Raw genomic sequence first — 27,166 nt, 5'->3', positions numbered from 1 at the left:
CCTGGTTATCACTATTTGAATTTCTATCTATCCATCTAGCTATCATCTATCTTCCACCTCCTTTTATCAGCTTGCATGGTTTCTATGTCTCTCTGTGATGATATAGGTTCATGAAGACAGTGCTTTCATTCATCTTTAAAAAGCTGACATTCCCAGCAGAAATGTGGATGAAGGGGGACAATGGACAGTGTAAGGTACAAAATAATAACAACACTATATAATTGATCAAGGGTTCAAACAATAACAACACTATGTAATTGATCAAGTGGCTGAAAGGGTGGAGGAGGAAGGGGAAAAGAGGAGCTTATAACAAGGGCTCAAGTAGAAAATGTTTTGGAAATGATGATGACAACATATGTACAAATACGCGTGATACAGTTGATGTATGGAATGTTATAAGACCCATAAAAGCTCCCAATAAAATGATTTAAATAAATACCTGACATTTAGAATACCACATGCTACAGAGCATGTGCTAAATAAGTATTTATTGATAAACAGGTTACATGTAGAGCTGAAATCACAATCTGATCTCTGTAGTCACTCTCTCATGACAAAGCGCCTTCCACTATTGTGCTCTTTGGAAACAATTTGTACAAATGCAGGGAAAACATGAGCTTACTTGAATAGCAGATAGCTAATAGATAATAAGTTGTGGCTTAAAGTACTTAATATAGTAATAAATATTAGGAAACCTTTTAGAAATTAAAGCTATAAGATGGTGTAGTACAGAAGAAAAATGGTGCACAAGAAGACAAAGTGTTCATATTCGCATCTTGAACACATGGAGTGGTAGACTATCCGCTAATTCTACTGGCTTCAATTTTTAATACAATAACATTGATGTGTTAATTTACCTCTGAGACCCTTCATACTTATACAATTCTTCCAATACAGAGCTGAGGAAGAAAAGAGAGGAAGAGAGGTAAGGAGGGAAGGGGCACAGGAGAAAGTGGTGGGGTACGGTGGGGGTTGGGAAAGAGGAGAAAGACGAAGAAAAAGACTACCAGTCTTGGGTTATCCACACTCCTACTTAGGTTGAGCAGCAAAGGAGCAAGTTGAAGAACATAAAAAAATATAAGGAATATAAAGAAAATGGCTTTGGAAAGATTATTTTTCTACATCAACAGAAAGAACATTGAGTTAAAATTGGATAGAAATAATTAGTGATTCTTGTTAAGTTCCGTATGTTCTGCTGTTATTTCTGATATACACACACATAGCTCCCCACTGTCTCTATCTTCATATATGTACTGTATGTCCCCAGATATTTATAGATTGCTATTGATATTTGGCCCAGAGCTTGAGTTCTTGCTGTCCGGCATTCATAGTTGCAGCTTTGTTCCTTTATAGACCATATTAAATGTAATTATTCACTTGTAAATTATTATTAAAATATCAACAGGTGCAAATTTAATTGGAATTCTTGAATATTTATTCTACTCTAAACATTTAAATATTTTATTCAAACAATATCAACTCATTGTATATTGATTTGGGGGAAGATTTTAATTGAGCAATTATGTTATTATTCTTTTAAAAATCCTCATGCTTTGGGATATTATCCAGTTTAATGAAATGTGTTTCCCTACTATTGGTTGCAAGGGTCTCTGTTTCATTGTCTGCCTTTGAAATTTAAATGTATGATTTACAGTGTCGTGTATGTGTGATTGGATTTTATTATTTTCTTTTCCTTCAGTTGAGATTTTATGCAAGGTTGCACCATTTCAACTATACCCATGAAAAGCCCCTTCCTAGAGTTAGGAGCCAGTCTGCACACGGTGTTTGCTCGAAAGGGCTTTTCCTAGGTCTCACTATGGCAGAATAGAATTTATAAAGGTACCTGAAAGGAACAAGCCATTATATTTTGTAAAAGCACACCCCCCTAGAGTGTCAAGCTAACAGCGCAAAAAACCATGGTCCAATTAACGGAGGATGCTGCTGCAGAGGTCACAGATCCCACACAATCCAGTCAAGATGCTGGAGCCTCGGCAGTCAAAAGAATCAGGAGAACGAATCCAGGGTCATGATGATCACCTTCGGAGCTAAAGCGAGTGCCCAGGAGAAGCAGACATCAGCTAGGGTGCACGTTGTCATTTAGAAAGCTGCTTTCCCGGTCTAGTTACCAAGCAGAATTTAGACTCCTGTGAAATCGACCACAGCAGGCCATGGTTTATCTTTAAGGGGGAAGAACGGGGAAAAAATCAAAACAAAAGTAAACCAAAAGCACGTGCCAGGTAAACGGGGCTTGCTAATGCCAAGACACTGTTGATTATTTGATGGTGCTAGACAGTAGCTTCTTTATAGCTTCTTTTCATGGTTTCTAGTTGTTTTTATGTGACCCTGCCTACAACCCTCAGGTTTCGTGTTAGCATGAGAGCTAAGCCATTAGATGCATCAAAGTACAGTACACTCAGCACAAAGGATGTGGATGGAATGTGAGACCCAGGATTGAGACTGCTATTACTGTCTGGAGGTTTGAAATTGCTGAATGCGTAAGAGCCATTGCTGTGGTCCATGAAAGGAGAGCGATCGGCATTGGAAGTGGGGACTCCATTCTGCTGACCTGGATGGGTGACAGCAACACACAAGGGAGTGGTCAATCAGAGTCCTAAACAAACTCGTCATTGTGGACTGACAGTTCCGACTCTGAGCTTGGGCCACCTTCATTGCAATACGAGTTGTCCCAAAGTGTCAGCCCCTGGGAAAGAGACAAGCTGGCCAGGTAGTCACGTGTGTCCTGTCACCGGATCCACCACTCTCTAGGAGGCTTTCCTTTGCATTTGACATTTTGTATGTCATTTGGCTTTTAAGTCGGCGCGTTTATGTTACTGTCATGTCGTGGCCTATAATCAGACTCAACAATGTACTACACAGACCATGACAGATTTTTTTTTTTTAGCCCAGGATCAGGAGTTTGGTGTTGCCACCCATTTTCACAGGGGCAGCATCGTGGAAACACCCTCCGCTTCCGTTTGTCTCTTTATTTCTGTTCTGAATGACCTGCTGTAAAAATTGCGCTGCCCTCGCTGTAGAAAGTGGTAATCCCCACTGCTGATGATTATTGAGGTTCTTTGAGGCAGGGCTCACAATCTCAGATAAACTGTGCCCCTCAATTTCAAGGGCTCGTTGAATAAGATCCTTGCCTTACAAGTACCTTATTTTCCAATATGCAGTGTCTACATTCAATTATCAGGCATTATTGGGAACACAAAGGTCGCTGCTTCCATCTCGAAAGCTCTTAAAGCAAACATGTTATTGCCTCCTGCATACTTTGGGTTTTGAAACCTTAGAACTCACTTCAGGAGACGGTAACTATCATCTCTAGGTTGGCTGCCCGCCGCCCCCAACCCCTCCCCCCCAGCCATCCCTTTTCTTTTCCGTTCTTTCTCTTTCTCTCTCTCTTTTCGTTTTTTCTTTCCTTTTCTTCCTGCCTTTCTGCTTTCTTCTTCTTCTTTTCCGAAAATCATAGTTAAATGGAAAAGTATCCTAGTTCAAGTACTGAATAAGTCAACAAAGCATTTCTGTAGGAAAGTGCTGCATTGAAGAAATTGCAATACAAAATTATTGATTAGCTCTTCCACCCCCTTCCTTCCCACCCCTGCCCTTCAATGTCAAATGCCAGCCAGCCCTTTTCTCGCATGAGCATTCAAGCTAAGAGCAAGAAGCTAGTCATTCGTTTATCATTTAATATTAATTATAATTATATTAGTCACGATGAACTAATGTTGCATTAGGTAGCTTTGGATTGTATTCCCAAAGGACTTTGATTATAATTTACCATTTTATTCATGTTCAATTATTGTAAAGTGTTGCTGAATTAACAGGATCCACTTAGCCTTAATCACTACTTACCTCATCAGTTCGGAGCACTGACAAGCCTGGCTTATAAAGATGGTTTGTGACAGATCCAGCCTGGAGCTGCTGTAGCCACAGCTCACACCCCACTCCGTTCTCGGTGTGGGGAGCTCTATTTTACCAGCCACCACTCTGTCATTGGTGGTTGGATGTTAACCAGCACACAAAAGAAGGAGAATAGGGGGTCGTGGCTATTGAGAGTTCCTCTCAGTTGTTTAAATATTGGAAGATCCCCTGAAATTATATAAAAGAGCATTCTGTAATGCTCTGATCTTGGATGCACATCAGTATGCCTCACTCTATTTCACTAATGACTTGAAATCATAAACTAAATGCATTCATGTTGTTGTTGCTGCTTTTGAATAGACGACTTTGCCCAAGAGCCAAGTGACTCCAGTTAGCTCCCGATGATGCGGCTGTCCTTATGAGTTGGTTCTGCATTGATTCTGGCTCATAGAAACCCTTGCTATCAATTCCTCACCTGAGTTCCTGTGGCTCTTATTCCAAATTAAAAAGAATAATGCATCACACCTTGCTGGGGCTCTTTCCCTTGCAATGCAATTCACTTCTCTATTCAGGATTTATGACATTGCTTATAGTTTGTCCCAATATGTCTCATCCTCCTCTTTCCTCGTGTCTTATGCACACATGGCAACGGTCCATCAATTAGTCAAGCCAGTGACTAAAAGTCAACCCAGATGCCCAGAGTGACTGTTGACCTTGAGATTCTGGGAGCAACGCGGATGAATGTTGTGAATGAACAGTGTGCCCACTGCCCCCGTCACATACTATGGAAGAAAGACCTGAAATATAACAGACATGCCCCATCAATCATGAATGCAGCTATGATTGCAATACAACAGATGTCACCCGGGGGGGGGGGGTGCTGGTGGAGAGATATCCTGATTTTATCAAGGACAGCAGTTTTCTGCAGGAATTCGATGTGTGGGCCTTCTAACTGAGCTTCTCAACCAGTCCATCTTCTGTTTCCTGACTCAAGGGCTTAATTCCAGTGAAAGCGTGAATGGAGATGGCCTGCAGCAGTGTTCTCCCTTTTATCTGTCCTGTCCGCATTGTGCTATGTAAATGTGCTCTTCTCATACTAGGAGCTGGCTGAGCAACTGGAACTGGGATCTCTAATGTTCTCTGAAAGCTGGTAACGACACAGGAGCAAGGCATCTTTAGTAGTTTAGTATAAACCCCAAACAAAGCAATGGTATTTTCAGGATAACAGAATAGTAGTTTAAAGTAAGTAACTATTTTACATTGTGCTGTTATCTAACATATATATATATATATATATATAATAGGGGCGATGCTAAATTGTGATTTGTTTAAAAAGTTATTAATGAATAATAGATATAGGGTGTTATTTAGAGCTAGGTTTGCTTCCAAGTACTTTGTTGGTGGAAACTCTTTAATTCTCACGGTGATATTAAAGGTACTGATCATTATCCTTGCTATTTCACTTGACCAATTGAATCAGGGAGAAGTTTAACTGGATTCAAGCCATACAGCTGGAAATGAGGAGGCCAAGATTTGAGGTTAAACAAAGTAGCCCATGTGTCCAGCTCCTGTGCTATACTGACCAATCATCTCCAGATATGTGCTATGTGTTTCTGTCTCACAGCTAGATTGTCTATGTGTCACATTGAACCCGATGAAGCTAAACATTGTGCTTTATTTTGTTCCCTTTTCTCCTGGTATAAGCTTCCTGTAAAATAGTTTATAAAATGTATTTTCCCAGAAACACTAAATATACAAATATATAGGCAATATATTTTTTCCCTTCTTGTTAATCCAGGGCTGGCAGACACGTCCTTTGGAAATGCTCTGGTACTGAATTTGCAATATGGTCACTGTGCCACTGTTAAACTTACAGCCACAACCATGGACAATGTGTGTTCATCCATATGGAATTTGAAAGCAGCGTCTACATAAAAGGAGAACTTGAAACCACGAGGCCTCGGTGACATAAGTTTGTGTTGTTTCCACTTTGGTGACTTCCTGCCTGTGGAGAAATTATTGCGTGGCAGTTGGCTACCAATCTTGTCAGCGCCTTGGCTACCCCTTCCATCATCTCTCTCCAGGATGTGGCTTCCAGGATCATTTGTTTTCTCAACTCTCTTCCTCTGCCCTGTGCTTCCTGAATCACTTCATGGCTTGTCCTTGTTGAGATGACCTCTTGCACCTTGACCCATCTCCTCTTGTTCAAACCCCCAAGCATGCCATTTCCCCTGCTCTAGTCGCACTGCAAACTGATGATCTGACCCTTGCCTCGTTCTCCTTGTCAGGCTTTCCCTCTCACTGGCCTGCTCACAGAACAGCTTTCTTCTTGGCAAGTCCGCAGCTCTTCATTTCATTTAACAAATCATAAAGATGTGTTTCAAGGCGTGTGCTTGTGTCCCTGTGAGGAGGTAGCTTCAACAGGATCCTAATTAATTCATTCTGTGTCTGACTGTGGCACCTTTCCCACAGTGTCCAAATTGATCCCGTACGTTCTCCCCAACTCCTCAGAACAACTTGACCTTGAAAACCATGACCCTAAATGAAAATATTTTAAACAAATCTCTGACTGGAGTTATACTGACCACCTTCTGAAGAGGAAACGGTAGCGCTAATGACATGGCAACCATCTGCCCTGCAGGAGAGAGTACGACAAAGCGATTTGCCATCAGCTATTGAAAAGTTGAGGCAAGATCTGTGTGCAGATCCATGTTCTTGAGGAGACCAGGCACTGCCAACGTATCTACCTTTTAAGTGGACACAAATGCTAACAAATAAATTCACAGAATCATGCATTACACTTTGCATTTTTCTTAAAACACGAAATCTCTAAAATGCTGCAGGGTAAGGCCATAAATCTTATTGCCTGCACGAGTCACAATAATTTTTTTCAAATTAATGTATTTAATTTTATTTTAGTTCTTTGTAAGTTAATTGGCATTTTATGACTAGGGCACAAATTACATTTCATATTAATTCATGTACAATAATGCTTTAAAAGTGTTTTAAAAGCAGAAATCCATATCATAGTTAGTAATTTGTAGTTTCTTCGGTCTTCCCTATATAATTTCAGTGATAGTTACATGTGGATCACTTCCCATATTACTACAATCTCTGAAGGGAACAATCTTATAAATCTCGGAATAAAAATGTCACTTACCCATTGCAAATATGATGGAAATTTTTTAACGTGCAATTATGTAATTAACAAATTATCCAGTTATCAAGTTGATTCATTGAGCTGATGAGGAGAAAGACTAAATGCTGAATTTTTTCCTCAGAGATTGGCATCAGTATTATGTGAAGAATATTTTCACAACTTAAGTGAATCTTCCAAACATAACCTTTGCAGTTATGGTCCTTTAGACACTGAATATAATTTGTATTTCTAATCACTTCAAGTAAATCAAAGAAAATGAGAAGCAGTGGAATTAATTTATGTTTATCATAATCAAAAGGACTCCAGAAAAAAAAGTGGAGGCTATACTAGGGAAAGTCAACTTTGTTCAGATCTACAAAATGTCCAAGTTGTTCACACTTCTGGTGAAAGAAATGTCGTCGTGCTATTAATTTTAACTGCGGTTACTTTCAGGGCAATACACTTTACCCAGATTCCTCTGCAGTTCGTATTCCCCTACCATTTGGAATCTCTTAGTGAGGGACGGTTTGGTGCTATATTAAGCTTTTCTGTTCTTTCAGATTTAGAAACTTTTTGTTTTATCTTGTTCTGTTATGAACACAAATAATAATTACCAACTCAGAGAGAGGTTGGCTTAACATGAAGATTCCTGGATTCTTTTTAACTGGTGAGAATAAAAGTTAGTTTCTTCATATTCCAAAAGTGAGAACTAGTAACACAGATACTACCATCTTTCTAATTCAGATTTCAATAAGACAAAAGGGCACCTTTAAGTACGAACTGGATATAAAAGTTAAATTTCAGCGCCCAATGTTTGGCTAATTTAACACACTTCATCATGTGTTTGCTGATGACTGTAAACTCAAGTCTTAATGAACTACCATAATGCACTTTAAAATATGCAGTAACGTGCTATAGATCTCATTCACTGCCATTGAGTCGACTCTGACTTAATAGTGACCCAATAGAACAAGGTGGGACTACCTTAGTGGGTTTCTGAAACTGTAGCTCTATATGAGAGTAGAAAGCCTCATCTGTATTCCGATTTGTGACCATTGAGTTTGTGGTTAGCAGATGAACGCATAACCTATCCTGCACCCAAGCCTCTTGCGCTATAGATAGTCAGCAGAATACCCTAGTGTCGTATATCTCAGAGGTGAATGGAATGCACACACACACACACACAAGCAAATGCTCATCCATAGTTCTTCTGTTAGAATGGACATGCTGAATTTTAAGGGAAACACGTTTGAAGAGGCATGTGATACACACAGTGGCGTCAGTACTGAGTGAGTGGTCCCTAACACAACTTATCAGTCCTGGGACCGAGGACAATATACTGAAACTCAGTTTTTCTATCATAAAGTGGGGTACCCTAAGTTCCCTGCTATCTCAAAAAAGTTTGCAAATATTTAATAATGACTAAGAAAACATTTTTAATGCCAAAAAATATAATAGTATAACATGTATTCCTAGGTTTCTCGCTTTAGTCATCTGAGAAACATAAAAATAATGCACTAAAGATACTTGTCAATCAAGTTCCAGCTGACATATTGGGTTGTGAAATTAATTTTGCTTAGCATTTATATGTAATTTTTACAATTTTCAAGACACATGGTATTTCTTATTGAAAACAGACTAATAAGCAAAATTTATCATAAAAGTTAATTTTAAAAATAGGTCCAAAGTAAGTAGGCTTAAGGAAAACTGATGTCATAGTAATTAAAGTGATAATAATATTGATCCACACTTTCTCTAACAATAATGTCATCAAACATTTTACAAAAATTAATTAAGTCTCACACTTTTCTTATTTGCAAATGAATTAACAATTCACAGGATAATGAGATCTGTACAATCAACACCATTAACTGGTTCTTAAGATGAGTTTAATCCCTTAGTTGTTTAATTTAGTCATTAGAAAGTTCTCTCATCTCTTATTGTAATATATTTCATCTATCCTGATTTCAATTTTTAATAAATACATCTGGCTTATTATTTAAACATAAAATATAAGCTTTCGCCAAGTCTGACTGCTATGAACCTATGGAATTAAAAGGGAGCTGTTTAGATATGAGATGTCTTTCATTCCATAAGAAATCACATTCACAAGAAGAGTTTGCTTAGTTTATTTTTAACTGGTCAAAATAAATTCTGAAAAGTTACAAATAAAGCAAAATGCCTTTTTTGGAAGACATAAAATGCGAACTGAAATTTTAGAAACTTCATTAACCAATGCCTGTTCCATATATAGTGACGAAAGACTCTAGCTGGGCTCACGCTTCTCTGTCTGTGCGCCCCACACAGGCTGGGGCGTTCCATGCTTCCACTAGGCCTTCAGTGCCTGTATTGACATCCTAACACGGAGTCGTTCCTCACTGCGCACGTGAGGCCACTGAAACCTTAGCTTGTTGAAATCACTGGTGAAAAGTCACAGACCTAGAAGGAGGAATTCTGGTTTTAGAAACCAGTCAACTTCAACTCAAAGTCCTGGACGTTCATTTCTTTCAATATGTGAAGTCTTCTTGATTCTATTATTTCTGATCATAGTGCAAATATCATTGGAAAAAGTGAGTTCATTTTCTTGTCATTTACCTCGATGATGCTTACAGTTGGACGATGTCATTGTTCTCTGCAAAGTAGCTCTTAGCATAGACTTTTTTTGTTGTCCTTTGTGGATAATTCAACAAAATGGGGAAATTATGGAACAATATTAGTATTATCACATGCAAGTTAAAGTTTTCTGAGGATACTTTAACCATATAAATCACTATGGACTGTCAGAAATTCAAACTGGATTCACAAGAGGAAGAATATCATTGTTGGTGCCAGCACGAGAGCCGAGCATCCCAGGATGGTTTTTACGTGTATTTTGCTGATGATTCACAGGCATTTACCCATGGGGATCATAAGAGAGTCCATATCATCATGAAGAATCAGAAATCCAGAACACTTATTTGAAACCTGAGCATGGATCAAGAGGCATTTGTTCAAACAAACAAAAAAAGATACTGCGTTGTTTAAAAGCAGGAGAGTTGTGTGTGTGTGTGTGTATTATATTCTTTCAACATATGTATTTAATATGCATGATTAGTAACCACCACTCTGTCAGTTTGTTGCATTGCTTTGGCTTGCATGTTGCCCTCATCCTGGAAGCTCTGTCGCCAGTATTCCATATACCTAAAGGGTCATCAAGGGTCAATAGTGCCAGTGGAGCTTCTGGAGTAAGAGCAAACTACCAAAAGGATTATATGAGGAAGGATTTGGCATCAGGAGGGAGGAAGGCTTAAAAACAACCTGAACGATGCAGGTAACACAACCTTGCTCGCTGAAAGTGAGGAGACCAAATGACGCAATGCATTGGTAAATTTGCGACACAAGACTTCCGTAAGGGTGGAAAAGCAAGGAGGTTACTTTGAAGACTAAGGTTCCCTTGACCCTAGCCTTGGTATCTTCAGTTGCCTGTGGAAGTAGGACATTGACTGAAGAAGACAGAAGAATTGATGCATCTGAATCATGGCCCTGGCAATGGACTTTGAAAGTCCCATGGACTGTGGTCATTTGGGTGTTGATCTCACAGGCTGTGGATAGTGGCCCAGAGAGAACAGTCCCAGAGGAAGGACATCATTCTTTTTCAAAGAATTTTTTTTTTCCAAAACCACAAAACATTTATTTATCCTGAGATTTCCAAAATCAGGAGGAACTTAAGTAATGGGGACAGGCTCCTCCTCGGGGTCTTCTGGGAAGTCGGGAGGCCCACCCGCTCCAGCAGCTTGGTATATCTCCAGTTTGGCAATGACTTCTTTCACTGGATTGAAGACGCCATTGGTCTGCTGGTCGCAGACATAGCAACGAGGGGTGGTGCGGAAATGCTGCAGTGCACGGCGCTCGCAGAAATAATGCCTGCATTTGGTGACAACAGGGTTTTGGAAGGTCTGGCGGCAGATGAAACACTTGAATGGTATTTCCTCATCGTCGCTTCCTACTTCATAGTTTTCGTCCTCATAGACGCCAGCCATAGCGACCCTCATCAAGCTCACGTTCGATCTGCCACCCATGCTTGTAATGGGAACGATTGTGTAGGAAGTTGCAGCTGTCTCCGAAGCCGCAGAAGCCGGTCTCCTTGTAGTCCTTACAGATGTCTGGCTGGTAGTCCCAGCGCACCCTGGCACGAAGATGCTCGGGCGCGCGAATGGGACCTTTCCTCACCATGCCGGAGGAGGCATTGCGCATTGACGTATCCTTGGGCTTCATGAATTTCTGATAATTGTTGATTCCCCGATAGATCTTGTCATCTTCCTTGCTCCTCAGTTCCTCCTGGATTTTCTGGCTGCGCTCAAAGATCGCTTGTGCATCGCGCTCTTTCTCGGTGTCCAGCTCGTAGACTGCGGTCGCTCCCATATCCTCGGGCCCCACGGGTTTGGCGGAGCAGGTGGACTTGTAGACCACACCGAGACCCTCGGGCTCGTTCTCCTCCTCGCTGCTCAAGTGGTCCTAAGGCGCCTTTTGTCTACCGCTGCCACGCGTCGTTTGTATCTTCGGGTTGTGGATCGTCCGCTTCTTCTCCGGGCGAACCACGGTGCTGCCTTCCTCGCTGCTCTTGCTGCTGCTGCTCTCCTCCGGCTCGCGCTCGCAGACAAGGCGCTTCCTACAGCCCTCAGCGGCTTTCCGCCCCGGCTTTTTGAAGAGGAAGGTGCATACCTGATAGGCTGACTTCCTGGGAGAAAGTTGCTGTGCCATTTTGGAGTAGCTTGCTGTAGACAGCGCCCAGGTGTGAGCGTGGTTGCGCGGCAGGGGAGCAGTGACCCGGGAAAGCGCAGCGAGAATGCTCCCTTTTTCAAAGAATTTGAATAACTCATTTTATCGGGGACTCTGAGTTCTTCTAACAATCCTTACTTCAATTGTATCAAGTACATTGATACATATGTTGCCATCATCATTTTAAAAATATTTTCTTTCTGTTTGAGCTCTTGTTATTAGCTCCTCTTTTCTTGCCCTCCATAACCCACCCTCACACTTTCATGGACCCCTGATAAATTATTAATATTTTCATATCTTACACCACCCAGCTTTCTTCCTTTTCCCAATCATGTAATGGAGCTGAGGAAAAGAGGAAGACATTCAATGAGATGGATTGACCCATTAGTTGCATGGCAGACTCAAACTCAGGGCCAAGGGTCAGGAGGGCTCAGGCCCTGGCAGTGTTGACTTCTGTTGTCCATGGGTCACTGTGAGCGAGAACCTACGTTTGGGCACCTAACAGCAATAGACAAAATCAAATTCTTAGGGTTGCACTAACGGACACCAACAAGATTAGTGGAGATTGGCATTGTCAATGATTTCATTGACATCCATTTGGATATACAAGCCATGTTCCTGTAACCAGTAGTCAAGAAATCAGACAACATATTTCATTGGGAAAATTTGCTGCATAAGAGCTCTGTAAAGTGTTGAGTAGATAGGATGCACTTTGGAAACAAGGGTGTGCCTGACAGAAGCCACGGTATTTTCAATCACCTAATAGGTATATGAAAGTTGGATAAGAAATAAGGAAGAAAGAAGAATCGAAATTTTTGAATTACGGTATTGGCAAAGAATATTGAAAGTACTTTGAACTGCTAGAAGAACTTGGTCTTTGTAGAAGTACACACAGAGTGCTCCTTAGAAACAAGAGTGAATAGACTTATCTCATGAAATGTTGACGTTATCAGGAAAGACCAATCCCTGCCAAGAATATCATGTTTGGTAAAATAGAAGGTCATCAAAATAGTACATGAAACTCAGGATTGATGAACCTATCGAGGCAGCAAGTAAAATAAGGATGTCTTGGGGGGTGGGGGGCAGAGGTTGGGGGGATAGGTAAAGGGATCTAATGTCAAGGAATTCAAGAGAATTCTTTGAAACTGATTATAGATAGCAATTGTATAATTCTGCTTGATTGGATTGAACTATGGAATGATATGATATCTGTATTAGCTCCCAATGAAACAGTCTTAGGGGTAAAAAAGAAAGACTCCCCACAAGACGGATTAACAATGTGACTGTAATAATGAGCACAAACTAACAATAAATTGGAAGATTGTACAAGACCATTGTACACACTATCATTATGAATTAGAGATAAATTGAAGTCATTTGACCACAATATTCTGTGGGTGGTGGGTGAAGTATGAGATCTGTAGGATGAACCTGGTCTCCAGAGAACAGGTAACAGGGCCTTGACTTGGGAAATAACCCCCAAAGCCTGGAGGCAATATGTGACTGAAGTAGATAAAAGACCCTTTACCTGCCTTACAATTTTACTGTCGGGTCCTTTGGTTAATTCTCTACTTATCTTCTGGATCCTATCCCATTACATTAGATGTACATGTATGCATTTCTTCTGCTCTGCCTTACCTAATCAGATAAAGTCACAAGACAAAATAATTGGAGGTGAGCACTCCCACATTGACTCTTCTCCAAAAGAGGGAAAGAAAATACTGATGGACACCCATAATTGCTGTTATACTTGCAAATATAGAAAAATAAATGAAGCTCATCTTTTCTCTCAAATACAAATGTGTGTTCGTAAACACGAAAAAGAGTGTTTCCAGGTGTTAGAAACAGAATGGAACTATGTCGTCCTGGCATTGAGCAAGCCAGGTGTTGAACAATTTTCTTCCAATGAGAGGAGTAATGCCACCCTATTATCAACAGTACTGTTACATTTGAAAGTAAGATGCTTTCTACAAGACTTAAAGAGTGTTTAGAACATTAAGATATAAGCCATGCACTGGAACACAATATTCCCTCTTTTGCTCCCGCACACATGCACATGGAGTACCGTTGACGTTGTTCACTGTGGCAGGGTTCTGAACAACAAATAGTTGGGGGGGGGGGGGGAAATCCATAAAGCTACAAAAATCGGTTCCCAAGAAATCAGCTTCACAATGATAAATGCTTTGTCTGTTTACCTAACTGCCATGTCCTAGAATGCTGCCTAGAATGTAGGGGATGTTAATAATGAGCTGATCAAATGAATGATGAATGTCTAGGATACTGTAATGAATCAAAAATGAATGAACCAGAGTAATATATAAGTATCAGCGATGTCAAACATATTGTTGTGTGAAAATCAAGTTACAAGGCAGACCCTGGATGAAGTTCACAAATCTGCATTAAAGTCACGTGGAAATACTCAAGTATATTCCATTGTTGTTGTTATTGTTGCCATTGAGCCGGATCTGAGCCATAGGGATCTATGAATAGCAGAAGGAGACATTGCCTGGTCCTGTGCCAGCCTCACACTTGTTCCTGTGTTTGAAGTCATCGCAGCCATGGTGTCCATCCATCTCCTTGAGGGGTTCCCCTCCTTTGTAGCCCCTCCCTCTACTTTACCAAGCATCGTGGCCTTTTCCAGAGACCAGTCTCTCCTGATAACACATGCAAAGTACGTAAGTGGAAGTCTCTCCATCCTTGCCTCTGGGGAACATTCTGGCCTCACCCCTTCCAAGACAGATGGGTGTGTCATTTTAAGAGTCCGTAGTACTTTTGATATTCTTCTCCAGTAGCACATCCGTTCTCCTTCACTTTCTTTATTGAATATCCGAGTTTCACATGCGTATGAGGCAAGGAAAAATACCATTGGGTCCGGCTCACCGTAGTCCTTAAAGTGATGTCTTTATTTTTAATACTCTAAAGACGTCTTGTGCAACAGATATACCTAATACAATGCATCCTCTGATTTCTTGACTGCTACTTTCAGGAGAATTGGCTGTGGATGCAAGCAAGACAAAATTATTGACAACGTCAAACTTTTCTCCATTTATCAGGATGTTACTGTTGATTCAGTTGTGAGGATCGGGGTCTTCTTTACATTGAGCCGTAAGCCATATTGAAAGCTACAATCCTTGATCTGCATCAGCAAGGGTCTCAAGTCTTCCTAGCTTTGAGAAAGCAAGCTTGGGTCATCCGAATACTGCAGGTTGTTAATAAACCTTCCTCCGATCCTAATGCCACGTTCTTCTTCATATAAGCCAGTTTCTCTGACTAGTTGCTCAGCGTACATGCTCAATAAGTAAGTATGGTGAGACAATGTAACCCTGATGCATAGCTTTCCTGATTTAAAACCATGCTGTCTGCCTTGTTGTATTTACACAAGTGCCTCTCGATCCATGTACAAATCCCACATGGGCACAATGAAGTCCTCTGGACCTCCCAATTCTTCTCAAGGTCATTCATAGTTTCTTACGGTCCAGCCACACAATTGAATGCCTCTGTGTGGTCAATGAAACACAAGTAAACAGTTCTCTGGTATTCTCTGCTTTGAGCCAAGATCCATGCTATCCCTTGCTCCAAATTCTCTTTTGAATCGAGCCTGAACCTCTCACAAATCCCTCTCACTGTTGTTAGATGATCTTCAGCAAAATTTTACTTACATGTTCTTACAGTCTCATCATTCTATAATTTGAGCAATCTGGTGAGTCATCTCTCTTCTGAGTGGGCACAAGAATGAATCTCTTCCAGTCAGTTGACCAAGTAGCTGTCTTCCAAATGTCCTTGTGTAGATGAATGAGTGCTTCCAGGGCTTCATCGGCTTTCTGAAACTTTTCAGTTGGTGTTCTAGCAATTCCCGGAGCCTTGTTTTTGCCTAATGCTTTCAGTGCAGCTTGAACGGCTTCCTTCAGCACCATTGATTCTAGCTCCTCTGCTACATCCTGAAGCAAGGGAATGTTGACGAGCTCTTTTTAGCACAGTGACTCTGACATTCAGCATTTTGCCCATAGAATCCTACAATATTTTAACTCAAGGCTTGAATTTTTTCTTGAGTTCTTTCAGTTTAGATATTCCGAGTCTGTACTTCCCTTTCTGTTTTCTAATTCTAGGTATTTGTACATTCCAATATAATATTTTACCTCCCTCAAGCTGCCCTTTGAAAATTTGTTTTCAGCAATTGACTTCATCATTTCATCCATTTGCCTTAGCAAATGATTAACAACAAGTTTCTGAATCTCTTCTGACTATCGCTTGTGTATTTCATATCTCATGTTACCTTGTCATGTCATATCTCATGTTACCTTGTCTCAGTCCATAGTACAGAGTGTATCTTTCTAAAGAAGTGCGCCAAGATTCCAAACGTCTTCAACATAAGAGCTCGAACTTTCGGCCAGTTTGCTAATTCCAACTCACGGGGACTACGGCACAAGGTAGAACTGCTCTTGTGGGTTTCTGAGATTGTAAACCTTGCTGGGAATAGGAAATCTCATCTTTCTTTTGAGGGGCATATTGTTATTTTAAGCTGCAGAACTTGTGGCTATAGTATAGTAAAAATAGTAGGTTTTGATATGTGTTACAAAGTAGTGTCCCTTTATTATTATGAGCCGTTAAATGTACCTGGAATTTTTAATGTCATAGACTTTGGTTGGGTCACAACTGTGTTCAGCCTCATATTCTAACCTGAAATTGTATAAGTAAAAATTTATCTATATAATTAAAAAAACATTCAGTGTTGCTCATTGGTTATTTTTAAATGTGGGTCAGAACTACAAATCAATTTAGGAAAGCCTGTATGTTCAGAGAGAGGGGACTATGAGAACAAAAACAGAAAATTAAAATAAAAAACGCATTGCCATGGATTTGGTTCGGATGCATAGGCACCTTGTACAGGGTTTCCAAGGTTGTAAAAATAGCCTCCTCTTTCTTCCTTAGAACAGCTGGTGGGCTTGAACCACTCACCTTGTGGGCGGCTGTCTTGCAAACTTGTCTAACAGTGCCACTAGGACCCCTTATAGAACACAAAGAAAGATAACTAATTTAATCTGAATTGTTAGTTAAAAAAAAGACCTAAACTAACTTCAACTAATGTGGTAAGATTTTAAATATCTGGACAATGTATTGTGTTGGGTATTAAAGCAATCGTTTTCTGTATCTTCCTATGTTTGAACGCCGAATGATAAAAAACTATTTTACTCAACATTAGCTTATTACATTTGTGAATAAACCTCAACAGTAGGTTTATTTCTTTTCTTTTCATTCTATTGGGGGCTCTTAAAACAATTCATATATCAACTGTATCAAGCACATTTGTACATAGGTTGCCATCATCATTTTCAAAACATTTTCTTGCTACTTGAGCCCTTGGTATCCGCTCCTCTTTTCCCTCCCTCACTCACCCCCCTCACTCACCCTCCCACCCCCATGAACCCTTGATAAATTATGGACTATTATTATCTTCATATCTTACACCATCCACTGTCTCCCTTCACTCACATTTCTGTGTTCTTCCCCCTGAGGTGCAGGTGTTATCTATTGATCATTGCAGTTGGCTGCCCCTTTCTCCCCTCTTGTATGTTTTATAAGTACTATACTGCAACTCTAGCTGACTCGTCCCTTCGTTGTGACCCTTCTGTGAGGGGCTGTCCAGTTGTCTAGAGGTGGGCTTTGGATCTCCACTCCAACTCCCTTGTTTGCATGGATATGGTGTTTGTTTGGGGTCTTCTGATGTCCCATACCTGATCATTTCAACACCTGGAGATCACACAGAGGGGAACCCACAAACCCAGGGACAAGAGGGCGACAAGAGCTCTAAAATCTTTGGTGAAGAGGGTGCAAACTGCCTGGTGTGGTTTGATTGAGTGCAATGTAGCAGAAAGGAATTACTGAGCACTGAATGAATGTTGAACAAGTTCATGGGAGAGGGGGAAAGTAAAAGGCAATAGAGGAAAGAACTAGGAGTCAAAAGACATTTATAGAGGTATAGATATAGACATGCACATATGTAAATGTATTAATATATAATGATAAGTATATAGGTATAGGTACATTATTTACATGTTAAATATCAAAGTAACAGACAGACATTCGGCCTCTTCTCAAGTCCTCCTTCAATGGAAGAACACTTTGTTCTGTGATGCTCACCTTCCCGACATGATCACTGAAGTCAAAATGGGTGCATAAGCAAATGTAGTGAAGAAAGCTTATGCCTGACTATTAGAAATTATAGCATCTGGGGGTCTTAAAAGCTTGAAGTTAAAAAGGTGGCTATCTAGCAGGGAAGCAACAAAGCCTACATGGAAGAAGCACACCACCTTTTGTGATCACAAGGTGTCGCCGGGATCAGGCTTATTTCTTAACAAGTATCATAACATTTTATGCTGAATTTCAATTGCTTTGTAACTTTAATAATTTCCTAATTTTAGCTATTCAATTCAAATTCCACCAATTTAAAATGTCAGGATAATTTTGCGATTAAAGAGCACTGAACTGTGACCTAGAAGTTCAATGTTGTCTTCTAGAATCTTATTCTGGTTATTACACTTGCATTAGACATTGATAAAGGCCCACATTATAAGTGACATTGTAGTGGATATGACACAGAACTCTTCTAGTGTTATTCCTGCCTTTCAGTGTCTTACCTTTTCCAGAGTTTATGTATTTAAAAAGCTATGTCACGTACAAGAGTGATCAGCTGCAGTAACATCAGACATTATTTCTCTGGGTGTCCCCAGTGTGACAAACGCTTCCCGTTCCATCCAGTTATAGCTCACTGTCCCTGAGCAGCCAGGGAGCATTCTCTGGTATCTTCTGCATACAGTTAACTCTTCATCAATAAAACCCCCCCCCACAAATTTAACCTTTAATTATAGTAGCTTTAACCTATTGCATTCATCTATATATGAATGGCTACAAATTCATCTTTATGTAATGGCCATTTTAATTAAACAACACTTATGCATGGTTATAGTTATTGATTATGCTAAAAGTATATCCATGCATAACACAATCACCTGAATTTATGGCTTGAAGACAATCGGGGCTGTTTAATCTTCATCAGTGACATCAGTGTGGACCCAATTAGCAGAGTCTGCAGCCACTTCATAAACCAGAAGAATGCGCTCATTCAGCTGGAAGCACATTTGACAGAAACTCCACAGTCATGAAGGTAAAAGCTTGCAAGATCGTCCACTAGGATGGAGAAGCTGTCATTCTGTCATCAGTGCTGTTGAATACTAATGTCAAGGTCAGAATGGTGTAATTGTAGGTTGCCAAAATATTGCTGGAATTGATATGCCCGAAGATGTTTAAGAAAGTAAGAAATAGAACTTTGGAAAACTTTCATATAGTTTGATATGACTCTTTAGTGCCTGGAGACAGTTTTCCATTTTATCATTGTTTTACAACAGAATCTTCTGCGGGTTCCCTGGCATAATGATTCACATATTCTTCCTTTCCTTTGTCCCCTATATTATTAAATTCATATCTTGGCTAAGAATTGTAGCGGTTATAAAAATCTATTCCTTTGAGATTCTAATTTTAAAAGAAAGCCCGCTCTTATTAAGCTTAGCCATCCACCCCCCTTCTGGCACTGTGGAGTGAGTGTAAGACGCGTTTCCTTCATGTGCAACAGTCTAAAGATATCAGTTCAGACCAACGTTCTCCTTCCCTCAGAATGTAGAGAATACGGATGGAATGAATTGGGGAAACTACTTCAAATTAGATTGAATTTTTAAGACGATAGCTTCTTCTAATTAAGTAGTAATCATTGCTGTATTGTTTCTAAATGCCATTTATCTTTGAAGCACATGTGCGTGTTCGGGTGAACGTGTGCATGTTTTTTAAAGTGCCTTTCTGGATGTCATTTTTGCATTTCTAGCATTTGGTCTTTCAAGTCATTCTGGGAATCAGAGAGTGCTGTGTGTTGCCCATGTTTTAGAAGAGACACCTGAGGTTCCCATGGATCTTGATTGTCTGGCAGTTCACAGAGTGTAGTTTGAGGCCTTGACCCTGGAGTACAGCTTCTGCCTTATGTATGCATGTCCAAATATATGTTTTTAATTGGTCATTTATTATAATCTCTTTGAATGTGATATCCTAGTTTATTCTCCACATTTCTCATTTAAAAAAATGATTTAAGGCAAATAAAATGCATGACTTATTTCTTTTATTTGTGTATTTATTTAAAATGTCCAAATTCTGTTCACTCAAGCAAATAAGAGAGGAAAAAACATCTTCATAGTTGCCCTGATCTGACTGATTTTACAAACATAAATATGTCAATGAGCTGTGCCAAACAATAGCTCAGTAGGATTGCTTTCCATATTCCAGATACATTTTGAAAGATGTCTAAAATGACATGTTTGCAGTAAAATATACATGGCCGGGTGAACTTTCCTCGTCCTATCTTGCGCCTCAGTAACTCTGAAGAGAAAGTGAAATCTTTTCTTCTGCATCAGGCATGTTTGTAAAAAAATATTTAAATACTGCTTTCAAGCCATGCTAAGCTATCATAAACACACTGCTTACTTTTAACAAATGTATAACTTTAACTCACTACTCACGGCAGCCACTCAGACCTTAAAGGGCAAAAGCCGCCACCTTTATATGTATTTCATCGTGAATATTTTAACTGAATTGATTGACTCTCTATTAGAGGGTGCCTATGCCTAGCTGCAAAAATCATTTATCAGTTTTCTATGACACTTTAAATCTTGAGATGATTAGTAGACAGTACTATACCCTTACTCAAAGTTAAGCAAGGTTTTATAATTTGGGGGTAAATAAAAATTGGAAGTCCTATTTTAGACGATTAACAATTTCACTTGGAGAGCCATAGCATAAAGGCCACAAGGAGCCAGCCCAGCCCTGTGAATGCCTGCCACCACTGCATGGAGGACAGAGTTAATTCAAGATCACTCGCTCACAGCCAGTATTTGAACAATAAGATACCACATTAATAGACGGGTCAAAAGTTCATCCCAACGCATAAACCTACATGTGTATAAACCTACATGCCTCTTCTTTCTTTCTTTCTTTCTTTCTTTTCTTTCTTTCTTTCTTTCTTTCTTTCTTTCTTTCTTTCTTTCTTTCACACACTCATTCCTTAACCTTTATCTCGTATTCAGTGTTTGCGGTCAACTTGAATGGTGTAAATTAGATAATCCAACCTCTACAAGGGAGCACTCTAAGTCCCTGCCCTCAAGAAGCTCAAAGCCCGAGAGAATCACAATGAACTGAAACAATCAAGAAGGAAAACAGTCAAGTGGATACCAGTCAAATAGGTTGCTGGCTCATGATGAGCCCCTTTGTTTCAGAATGTAATTCTCCTCTCTGGCATTGCGATAGTTCTAAAGTTTCTTCTGAGATGCCTCTGTGTGGATTCAAGCCTCTAGCTGTGAACAATTTCAGCACTTGTGCCAACCAAGGACTCACCTATCTCTGTGACAGATTGCCATCCCATGATTCTCATCTTCCACCGACTTCCGATTTCCCTTTAGCAGAAATGGAGGCACCTGAAATGCTATGGTACACACACACACACACACACACACACACACACACACACACACTTCAATGTTAGAGTAAATGCATAAAATGGAAGCAAAGGAAAGAAAATTACCATCATGCCGAGCATTCGAGGCAATGGTGTGTCCACATTCCCTCAGGCTGGGGAAACGGAGCTGATCTCCAAAATGATGTAAACCCATAAGCTGCTTTTTACAGGATGATTTGCCAAATGGTGAGCAGCTATATCTTCTCCCAGAAATGCCACATAACCTGGCAGGCAGAAACGCTTTACACATGAGCTAGGTTCTCCTTTCCCCAGAGCGCCTCCCCACCACAGGGTCTTGTCCGAGCAGCTGCCCGTCTTGGTCTTCCGTGGGAATAATTCATGGCGCTACCTGTCCGTGAGGGCTAGGTAATTATAGCACGGGTCGTTATAGCAACATGGGTGGGCTCGGCTTGGACAAAGGGTTTCAATGCTGGACAACTCACATGCATGCTACATGGGCTTGTTAGCGCTATTGAACCTCACTAAGACTCCGTTTTCTCACTAACATCCCTACCTTCACGCTCCCAATATCCAGCCAAACTCTCTGCCATCCTGTCGATGCCGACTCTGGAGGACAGGGAAGAACTGCCCCTGGGGGTTGCCCTGACTGCGACCCTCTCCAGGAGTTTGACCTGCGGCGCAGCCGGTGATTTCAAACCCTCCGACCTGCGGGTCACAGGCCAAATCATCGCCACTAGGCCACCAGAGCTCCTGCCAGTAGAATTCAAAACAAAACCCAAAAAAATACCTAGTGGCTCCAACCTAGGAAATTTGGTTTTGCTTCTCCCCGTCTCCCCCTGTTTCCCCTTGTTTTCTCTCACCAGCTTCACCTCCTCTTCATCCATCTTCAAATTGTACGTCTGTCTGAACCATACTTCCACGAAGCAGGGACGATAAAGCAATGCAACTGTCGCCTTCCAATAAGTCTTAATGAATGGAAGCAACCTGTAATTGCAAGAGCGCGATTGGTGTGAAGCTCTAATGCGATCACGCAATACCGCACTGAGCTCTGAGCAAGTGCGCCATAAACGTCAGCTGATGATAGCTCTTACATGGTCTGATTTCTTTGCCGAAGTCGGGGTGGAAATGTCCTGTGATGTTTGGATGAAATAATGCAAGAAAAGCTCTAGCAGCTAGTAAGTGCTCAATCCTGATTAGCTGCTTTAGCGTGGTTTGCAGTGCAGAAAGGAGAGGAAGTGGTCAAAGTGGAGTAGAATGGGAATTCTCCTGTTATCCCACACCCTGCAGATAGCTTTTGATGATAGCTACGGAAATTGCTAATCTTGGACCTGCTGTGAAGCATGTGATCTTACTGCTATCCGAGGACTGTGCGCTGACAGAGGAGAGAGAGGGTGAACTACTCCTAACACACAGCTCAATCGGGGCTCTTTCAAAGGGACCGGAAGCGCAAAAAGAGAATGAGACAGAATAGCACTTAGATTTTACATGGCATCTGCATCTTATTGTGCATGATTTCACCCCGTTTGCTCTTGTATTTCACTGGCCTGGCCTAAGTTTCACAGGAGTTCCATAAAGAACATTAGAAGTAATGCTTTAAAACTCCACCCTGCCTTTCAAACGGTTTTCTACGTTGCACCTCAGTTTTTCAATAAGTAAACATGTATGTGTTAAACTAGGTGTCTACACCCTTTTTTAAAAAAAAGCATTCAAGAAATCGCAAAGCAAATGTCAAGTAGAACAGGATGCTGATGGTCTTATTTAAAATGTTTGCTACTAGAATACAAGTTACAAATATTTACCTTAACTTCTAAAGGTTCACATCAAGTCTCCAGGAGGCACAGAGAAAGTGTCGCTGTGAATAACAATAAGCTAAACATCACTTCAGGCTTTTGGTTTTCATCTTAAATGTGAAACCTTGAGCATACATTATCAGGTGGCTTATACGTGTTAAAATATTTCATAGAAAAGTTTGCAGAAAGCTGACATGTGAGCCTAAATGTCCTGGTTATTTTCTTAACCAAGTGATTCCGATGAACAGCTCAGCACAAAAGCCAGCCTTTCCATAGCAACACAGACAGACAGATCTCACACACACACACACACACACACACACACACACACATCCCTAATTCTACATAATTTGATTTGGGATCCAAATAAATTAAGAACAAGGCCCTCTTTCATTAAAGCGGTGACCCATTTTATGGTGGTGAGTTGTTGCTTGTTCACCTCTTTTTTTCCAGGTGCCTTGCGCTAACGAACGGATCCCCGGCTCCACAATGTCTAATGGGGGCACACATGCAGCAGTGGGAAGAGTGAACTGGCTTTTGCCATTCAAGCCTGATGTTTCCTCCTTGAATCACAAAACTTGAGAAAATACATGTTGACGTTCTGTATTCGCACTGTGGGCATTGGCCGGGCATCACCATAATTGTCAGTGACAGACATTCTTTTACAAAGATAAGTTCTCACCTAATTTGTGTGAAGCAGTCCCCAAAGAATGCCGTGGCAACAGCCGGCACCTGTGCAATATTGCTTTCAAATAGCATGCATGTGGCAAATGCCAAAATGGAAATTTGTGGAAATGACATCTACAATTGAAAAAAAAATACACCTCATAGAAACCATGGGGGATTCTGCTTTCCACGGAATTTTTTTTGACAGTGCCCTTTTAATCTAAAATGACTGCTTTATCACTCTTCCCTTTGTGTGAGCTACCGTGTACACTTTAGCAGTGAGGCATGAGAAGGATGGGGTCATCCAAAGGGCACCACCCAAAGCAGCAAGCACAGTCCTGCGACTCCAGTACCATGGAAAGGATTCCTACAGAAACGCTTGAGTTTCCTGACTTCCGGCTCCTAATTTCACTCAACAAATCTAAGTCCAGCATGGTTTAGCCAATTAACTGCCAGGGCTTCTATTAAGGAGTAACAACAGTAGCTATCCTGGTGTGACAGACACTAAGTGATTTATCCGTAGTGGCTGATGGTTCCTGGCAACAACCTTGTGAGCTATGCGTAGTACGTATGCCCATTTGACAGATGAGAACATTGAGGCATGGGGACTAAGTACCGTATATACTTGAGTATAAGCTGACCCGAATATCAGCCGAGGCACCTAATTTTACTACAAAAATTGCATTAAAAATGTGCTGAAAAACCTCAGCTTATACACGAGTATATATGGTAAGCTTGGAGCTGAGAGCCGAACACCGTGTCTGCTTCCAGAAACTGTTCTCCACCACTGCATTACATGAGAAAGAAAACGTTATTTCATTAAATGTTATGAAGTTAGAGTGCCTGGTCAAGTGAGCGCTCAGGCGATGTAGCCTCGTATTAATGCTCTGTTATTATGATCATTATCTTGGCACTGCAGACTGCCATCAACCTTCATAAAACAGTTACCTCGATAATTTGATCAGTACGTACAGGAGTCTTGGTAATCCGTTTACCCCACCAGTAATCGTTTTCCTCAGTAACAAGGGACTTAGAGACAAACTGTATGAACCATATTATTGGCGTCCGACTCATCTTTGTCCAGGTCTCTTATTATTGGGTGGAAAATATTTGTACAAATATAACTGTATGAATGCTACATGGAGTTGTTTATTTTTAAACCTCGACTGAAAAACATTGCTTCCCATTTCCCACAATGCTTAATTCATTTTGACAGCTTTACTGAAAATGTAAAATGTACGAGTGCCCCTTTTCTGACTTTGCCCCCTCGGGAGTAGGAGGTGTTGAGACTGCCTCCGACACTCGGTGAGACTCCCCTTGACCCGTATCTGCATCTGTGCATGGGATGAAAATTCATGAGCTGCCTCCTTCTTTGAAAGCGAGCATGATCTCCCGGTGTCTGTGTGTGAATAACAGTGAGAGGAAACCTTCCTGCGGGTCCAGGGGTAGAGGACACACTCACCTGCCTAATGCAGGAAGGCGCGGGTGCTTTGCTCAAGGGAAGGGCAGCAGCCCCCGTCTGCAGTAGGCCCTGTTGACACCTGGGGTGGGAGCTATCACTTTGCCTACCCAATGTGACCTCCAGGAGAGGAGTTGGATGTGTCTGTTGGCTCTACCTCTTCTGCAGATATCTCTCAGCAATAGACCCAGGAAAGAGCGTGGCTTTTGTTTCAATGCTTTCAGAAGCCCAGTGTTGCAAAAACCTGAACCTATACTCTGGAATCAATTGGTTGTTGTAATGTTAAAATGAATATATTCAGGAAGTATACAAATGTACAGGGGCAAATGGTAAAATTGCTCTGTTAATGTTATTTTTTCCCACATTATGTTTGAAATTCAGAAGTAGGATTGTTGTTGTTGTTATTGTTGCTGTTGCTATTGTTGTTGCTGTTAGATGCCATCAAGTCGATTCCAACTCATCACGATCTTCTGCATAAGAGAACAAAATATTGCCTGGCCCGGTGCCATCTGCACAGTTGTTCCTATGAGCCTGTTGTTGTTGCCATGTGACAATCTATTTACCCGAGGGCCTTCCTTTTTGTCACTGTCCCTCCACTTCACCGAGCATGATGTCCTTTTCCGGGGACTGGTCTCTCCGGAACAACAAAGTGTGTGAGAAGGAATCTTCTCATCCTTGCCTCTAAGGAGCACTCTGGCCATTCGACCAGAAGCAGCGGTTATGTTTGCACTTAGTTGTGCAGGTTCTGTATCTTTCTTAATGGACAATCCCATCCTTGCCGTCCAGTGCTCTTTACTCTGCAGAATGGATTTCGCCTTCTCCATTTCTATTCCGTCTTTCACACTCAGTACATCACTGGGTAAGCCTCGGTTGTCTGGACGTGCATCTTGTTGCTTTCATGTGCTGCTATGATTCCAAATTACAGACTAAAGAGCATGTATGCACTGTGATGCAGAAGACTGCATTGAAACATGTTCATCCATCCGTCCATTCATTTATTCAACAGGCATCACTGGGTCTTTCAGACCTAAGTTTTGCATCAAGTATTGGGAATACAGAAGTCAACGGGATCTACATGATCTCTGTCTTCATAGAGTTTTCGATCTTAAAAGTAAAGTCAGGAGGGTGTGTTTTCATGATCTACCTTGCAAGTTGGTTTCCAAGTTTACATCAGTGATGTGCAGTAACCAGAGGAGCTCTTCAAGATGACATGTGACTTCTTAATTTGAAAACACCACATGTAAAACTCAGCTTCGTTCACACAAAGTAATCGTACATACACTTCCAGGACATCCACATCACCTCATAATTTAATCTAGCAAGGGTTCAATCCAGTTTCAGTAGGGCATTCACTTGCACATAAGGTATACAAGAGTTTATCAAGTTTGATTGCATTTAATAATGCAAATAGCATTTCAAATCAATACCTAATCAGCATAATCATTTCTTCCTTTATTAAAAAAAAGATTTGTAAAAATCAGAAAGAGCTGGGTGGTGATTGGAAATAGTATGAGAATATAAGTTAATGTGAGGTCAAATTTAAACAAGGCCAGAGTTTGCCAATCTCTTGTATAACCAAAAAGAGTCTGTGAATATTTCATTCCTAGATTCAAGTTGCGTGTTCCAACTCCAGGTTAAGACATCTACATTCATCCCAGCCAGCAGGAAGCATGAGGCAGAATGCAGTCTCAGTTTCCCCATGCCATGTTTGAGGCTCAGAAGCATAGATTACCATGTTATTCTCATTTACATTCCAGTCCTACACTGCTCACACCTCTTCTTACGCCCCATCCCCAACAAATTCATTAGGTGGTCATATTTTCAAGAAATTGTTAGAAATGTAATCATACGCAATTAGTCCACAATTTCCAATGTAGCTCAGTCCCCAATTTAAGACTGAGTTTCCCTCCAATGACTCTGTGCTAGGTTAAATTGGCAGTAAGTCAAGTAGTGAATTTAGTTTCATTATCATTAATACA

General features: G+C 40.8%; 1 pseudogene; it reads right to left on the bottom strand.

Annotated features, from left to right (window-relative positions):
• Window positions 1-10,645: 10,645 nt before the first annotated feature.
• LOC142454477 (E3 ubiquitin-protein ligase RNF113A-like) lies at window positions 10,646-11,743 on the bottom strand (annotated as a pseudogene).
• Between the last annotated feature and the right edge of the window lie 15,423 nt (window positions 11,744-27,166).

The sequence above is a fragment of the Tenrec ecaudatus genome, chromosome 8 (assembly GCF_050624435.1).
Source record: "Tenrec ecaudatus isolate mTenEca1 chromosome 8, mTenEca1.hap1, whole genome shotgun sequence".
Classification (NCBI taxonomy): Eukaryota; Metazoa; Chordata; class Mammalia; order Afrosoricida; family Tenrecidae; genus Tenrec; species Tenrec ecaudatus.
The sequence above is the reverse complement of the archived record's forward strand: the minus strand, read 5'-3'. Positions and strand labels throughout refer to the sequence as shown.